Source organism: Triturus cristatus, chromosome 5_2 (assembly GCF_964204655.1).
Source record: "Triturus cristatus chromosome 5_2, aTriCri1.1, whole genome shotgun sequence".
Classification (NCBI taxonomy): Eukaryota; Metazoa; Chordata; class Amphibia; order Caudata; family Salamandridae; genus Triturus; species Triturus cristatus.
Window position 1 is genome coordinate 490,095,142 of NC_140588.1, and position 6,286 is coordinate 490,101,427.

A 6,286-nucleotide genomic window follows, 5' to 3' on the forward strand; every position below is an offset into this window, starting at 1 on the left:
GTGTGGTAGAGCATGAGTTTGATGGTGTTGGTGGCTCTGTTGAAAATGTGGTGAGGCACGAGTCCGTGGGGGCCCCGGAGTAGATTGACTTCATCGTCTTTAATGTGTCTTGGATGGTGAGGGCTGTCCAGTTGTCGATCGCTGGCTTCAGGCTGGTGGGGGTGGTTGGTGAGGGTTCAGTGTGTTGGCTATCTTCTTCAAAGTTGTCATAGATGCTCTTGATTTTGTGGTGGAAAAAGGTGCGGAGTTTGTCGCGGAAGTCTTGTGAGGGAGGCATGTCGGTGGACTCACTGGTGGGTTGGGCAAACTCCTTGATGATGTTGAAGAGTTCTTTGCTGTTGTGTTTATGAGTGGAGATTCTGTCTTCAATCGCTTTTTTCCTCGTTTTTTCGATGAGTTGGTGGTGGGCATTGGTGTGGCTCTGAAGTTCTTGTGGGCTTCTGTGGATTTAGTGTTCCTTCAAGCCTTTTCGAGGCGGTGGGAAGTGTGTGTGGACTCTTGAAGTTCGGTGGTAAACCACCTAGCTTTCTTATCGAGGGTGTTGTTGTTTTTCTTGAGGGGGGCTATGGTGTTGGCGTTGTCGGAGATCTATCTGTGCAAGGTTCAGGCTGCAGTGTTGGGGTCGTCGTTTTCCGCGATGGTTGGTGTGGAGTTGCTGAGTGATGAGGTTTGCTGATCGTTGTTGATTCTGGTCCAGTTTCTTCGTGGGAGCAGGTGCTGGTGTCTGTGGATGGTGGGTTTTCTGAAGGTGAAGTGGACACATCGATGGTCAGTCCATGAGAGTTTGGTGGTGTGGCTGAAGGTGATGGAGTATTTCTGTTGTGAACAGGGGGTCGATGGTGTGTCCTGCTGAGTGTGTGGGTTCGGTCATGATCTGGCAGAGTCCAATGTTGTGGAGGTTGTCCAGGAGGTATGTGGTGCTGGGATCCAGTTGGTTGTCAAGGTGGAAGTTGCGGTCTCCCAGTAGGGTGTAATTGGTGGACGCGATTGCATGCAGAGATATGAGGTCCGTGATGGAGTTGGCGAAAAGTCTGCTGGGTCCAGGGGGTTGGTAGATGAGGGTTCCTCAGAGGGTGGTGGTAGGGCTGGCCAGTATCTTGAAGTGGAGGTGTTCCATCGGGTCTGTGGGCTCGTCGGGGAGTGTGCTCAGGCAGAGGGTGGATTTGTGGACAATGGCGATTCCTCCTCCCGGGTGGGTGAGGGGGTCCTTCCTGGAGATCTTATATCCTTGGGGAATGGCGATGGTAATGTCCGGTCCCGAGGTGGTGTTGGTCCATATTTCGGTGAAGAATACTATGTCCGGGGTGGTGCTGTAGAGGAGGTCCCAGATTTCGGTGGTGTGTTTGTGGAGGGATCGGACATTGAGGAGGATGCATTGCAGGGTCTTTGGTTCGGTTGTGTTCTTGCGGATGGGTTGCACTGGGTCAGTGGTCTTGGCAGTGCTGCAGGTGTGCAGGCAGCGGTGACAGCTGAAGGGTCCGTAGGTGGCAGCTGATGATGCTAGCTTGCAGTTGTTGTTGCAGTCTGGGTTGAGAGCGTGGAGTGCCGCTGGGTCATAGCGTTGGCGGTGCAGAGATCCAGGGTTCCTGGCGCTGGTCGCGGTTGGGTTGCAGACGGGTGCAGATGGGCTTACCTTTGGTGCGCCTGCTGCTCGTGCCGCGCGGCCGTCATTAAGTAGGGGTCGGGGAGGGCTGGACAGCTGTGAGGCGGGAGCGGGGAGGGGAGCTGGATTTATGCCGGTCGTGCTGGTCGTGCTAGGGGTGAGAGGCCACAGGGGAAGCAGTGGCGGGGAAAAACGGGCGGAAAAGGCAAAAAGAGAGGGAAAAGTAAAAATAAGGCAGCAAAAGTGCAAGAAGAGTGGAGGAAAGACACAGAGGACACAGAAGGAGAGTGACAGGGGGAGATTGAGATGAGGGTAAAAAACAAGTGAAAACGGAGGAAAGACACAGAAGGAGAGTGAAGGGGGAGCTTAAAATGAGGGGAAAATGGTTGAAAACGGAGGAAAGACACAGAAGTTGAGTGAAGGGGGAGATTGAAATGTGTGAAAAAACGAGTGAAAACGGAGAGAAAAGCAGAGCGAGAGAAAGGAGACAGAGGTTCACTGGACCACCAGGGATGAGGCGCAGGTAAAACTTGTGGGTGGAGGAGGGCCTCGAACACCAACACTCGGGAGTGCAGAGGCTCGGTGGAAGGCCTCACTTAATGGTGGAGCTGCGAGGGAGGGAGAGCAATTTCACAGACAATGAGTCAGTGGTCTTGTTCCACTGCATGACATGACTGCATGACCCCACTAATGGCTCGCATCTTAGCAGTGACACAACCAGAGCTGGATGGACGTTTGAGGGCCCATCAGCAGCAAGTTGGGGGTGAGTATTCTGCGAAGGGGGACTTTGGGTGTGGGCGACTGCATGTATCCCAACCCTGAGCCAGTGCGAGCTCTGTGATGTTTCTAGTGTGATGCAATGGCTTGTAAGTGGCCTCTGTGTTGAGTACAGCTGTCATGCCTTTTCACTACATGTACTGGCTCATGTGTTTAATATAATGGCCCTTGACATTGCAAGATAAGATGTGACCTTATGACATCTGCTGCATTATGGGTGTCATAGACATCACCGGGCAGTGAATAGCAGTGTGTCTCATTTTAGTGTGCTTTCGTCCATGTGTGCAGTGCCTGACCTAAAAATTGTGAGAACTACCCATCTGACACCAATGTGCAATGGTCGTTGTGCTTCAAAGCACAACATGGTGAACATCAGTAGCTCATGGCCATATTAAAAGGACATTTTAGAGTCAGTATCTGTGTTGTCCCCTTAAAGTGACTCCATATGTGACTGTGACAACATGTTGAGATGTACATCTATTTCACATACAGGCACATAGGTATGCTTACAGAGATCAGCTTGTCAGGTTACAAGGAGGCAGGGGCAAGCTATTTGGCTGTGTGAACGTCACATGGGCCATTAATGCGAACTTTGCATGTTTCCATGCATCTTCTGACTTTTGCATTAAGGTTGCACAATCAGACTGCACAGGCTGGTGTGCAACATGGGGGTATCATATTCTAGTTTGGTGCTTTGCTTGCATATGATGTTTCTGAGTATGGCACTATACTGAACCTACGTGTCTGTCTATTGCAGCATCTACCGAGGGCACAGAAGGACAGGGGACGGACACCAGTGGTGAGGTATCTGGCATGACTGCTACACATGAGCTCACTGACACTGATGTGGCCAGTGCTTCGGAGGGGAACAGGGGTGCCCTTGAAGAATCACGCCCAGAAATACCAACCTCAACATCATCTGATTCCAGCAGTGGCTCCTCAATGTTGGTAGGCACAAGGAATAGCAAATCTGCCTCTTCTTCCACCACACATCATCCAGTGCCCACCCTCCCGGCTACTACCACTAGTGCTGTCCATGCCCGCAGCACTAAGAAGGGTAGAGTGTCCTTTCCCCAGGCACCGCTGCCCCTGATCCTGTCTCCCCTGCTGCCCTCAATGTGGAGGTGGTGGACCTTTTGTGTCAGCTGTGTGTGGGTCAGACTACTCCCCTGAATGCATTTCAGGATCATGACAAGAGGTTGATACAGGCAGTTGCTTTCATGTTGGGCATTCATTCTGACATGGGTGGGCTACACAGAACTGTCCAGTTCTTGTCCTCCACCGTGACGGCAGCCATTCAGCTGTCACAGGCTCAGAGTCCAGCTCCAGTCCCTTCAGCAACCAACCTGCCAGTGGCAACAACTGACGAGAGTGACCACAAACCACAGCCCTAAGGCTCCAAGTACTCCACACGCAGCACACAACAGCAGCACTCCAAGAGGCCCAGAGCACGGACACCATCCCCAAAACAAAAAACCGGCACACAGGAGCGCAAAGGCAAAAGCCCTTCTCGTGACACTCAGGGGCATCAGGCCAAGAAGCAGGCCTCAGGCTCACATGCATCCAAATCACCCACATCCAAGGACAGTCCCGTCCCCACACCTGCTCCCAAAGACAAACAAACAGTTGCCCTGCCTGCTGTGAAGCTGGTACCAGCAAAGAGTCCGCACAAACAGCTCTCTAAGGCAAATTCACCCACAACCTCAACTCACACCCCTGTGAAGCTGGGACAGGAGAGCAATGTGGGGGTTCACCTGGTCAACAAGGGATGGAGGGGAAAAGGCAAGGCCAGCCCAAGCATACCACCAGATCCAGCAAATACCCACAGGGGGAGCCACCTGCACCTGATGCATCTTTGCTGGAGAGTAAGGCTGTTGTGCCCGCCCCTCTTCCCACTCCTACCAAGACAATTCTTACCTATCGCATCCCCAAGAAGTAGAGAAGCAGCCCTCCACAATCACCCTCACACACTGTGTCTCACGACAGCATGTCTCCGCCTCCCCGTGCCACCATGCCACCCGGTCCAAGCAGCCCTCCGGCTCCCACAGCCACTGATGCCTCTACCTCAGCTGGTCCTCTCTCTCCCAGGTACAGTCCTCCAACTGTCCCGACAATCAGCCACCTTCCAGTTCAACTGACAGCCAAGTCTGAGGCAAAGTCCCCCTCCCAAACCCATCTCTCCCACAGCGGTGCCTGGACTGCCCATTGGTATCTCCGGAACTGTGGTGATTCCCATGACAGTGTACAGTGTAACCCATTCCCTGTGCAGGTTCTAATGCCTACATGTACATACTTTTAACTATGGACTGGCCAATGGCCTTGCTGTTTGTCACTTTGGATTCCCATTCCCTGTGCAGGTTCTCATGCACACATGTACATACTTTAAACTACGGACTGGCCAATGGCCTTGCTGTTTGTCACTTTGAATGTCCATTCCCTGTGCAGGTTCTCATGCACACATGTGCATACTTTGAACTATGGACTGGCCAATGGCCTTGCTGTTTGTCACTTTGTATGCCCATTCCCTGTTCAGGTTCTCATGCACACATGTGAATACTTTGAACTATGGACTGGCCAATGGCCTTGCTGTTTGTCACTTTGGATGCCCTTTCCCTGTGCAGGTTCTCACGCACACATGTTCATACTTTGAACTATGGACTGGCCAATGGCCTTGCTGTTTTCTAAATTTGATGCATATCTGGGTAATATATAATAAAGACAGTTACTCCTGTTGTCTGCTTTGTCTATGTCCTTGCTAAATAAAATGTTTTCTGTATGGGTATGGTTTCATGTGACACATGCACTGTATGCCACTCTAACATTGCCAATTGCTTGTTTTACTTTTTCCAGAGGTGACAGGCACTTTAGTTTGTCTTGACTCTGAGGCTTGAGGGTGTAATGATGGTTATTTGTGATGATCTACTCTTATCCTAATCACTCTATGGTCAGGTTTGCTAAATTGTGCACATGTGATGTTATGATGCAATACCACAACAGAGATGAATTCTATCCACAGGATTACTTGCGGGGTGGCCAGGGTCCATCATATCTGTGTGATTTTTCTTGATGTGTGAACAGCAGTGTTGATGTGTGGTCATCTTGTGTAGGCCTGTCTTCCTAGTCACATGGGCACATTTGAATATGTGAACTTGAGTGGTCATACAGTGTGAATGGGCTGTCATTGTCGGTAGTGTTGATGTGTGTGTGCCCCCGCAATGCCAACTGCACACATGTATGATCCAGGTAATGAGTGCCTGTTTGTTTCAATTGTCTGCCATGTGCTTCAGATTGTGGGAACATATAGGAGTTGTAGGTTGGGCACTGTGCAGTGTGTTGGTGTGTCCTTGCACTCCTGGGGACACCTACTTGTTGTTTCTTGCCAGTTGGGAGTCTGCAGATTGTGTGACTGCCAAGTCCGTGTTGTGTTTTGTTGATCAGCCATCTGTCCTGTTACTGTTTTTGCTCACTGTACCGACCTGCTCAGCCACACTGACATTATTTGTGACTTTTCTCATGCATTGCTGTCACTTGACCCATGTTTGGCTCCAGTATGGTATGTGGTTTGTGGAGTCATGCCATCCCCTATATGTGCTTCTAATGCCTGCACATTGTGAGTAACTCCTCTATGTGTTTGTAGACTGTACACCCCTCACCTGTCCACTAATTACGTACACACCAATTCAATCTAATCTCTTCCACCCCATGGCTTGCCAGTGTGTGAGCCTCCCCACCACTTCATAGTGTGACACTAAGCTGTGTGAGGCTGAAAAGTGTACAGGACCAATGTGCCACTCATGACAGTTTCCCAATTAGTTATGTATTATTTTCTTCTACTGTTTTGCTTTCATGGTTGCTCATGTGCAGTGCCTATGTTTGAGCAGCACCGTCCTCCAGTCATGTTTTTTG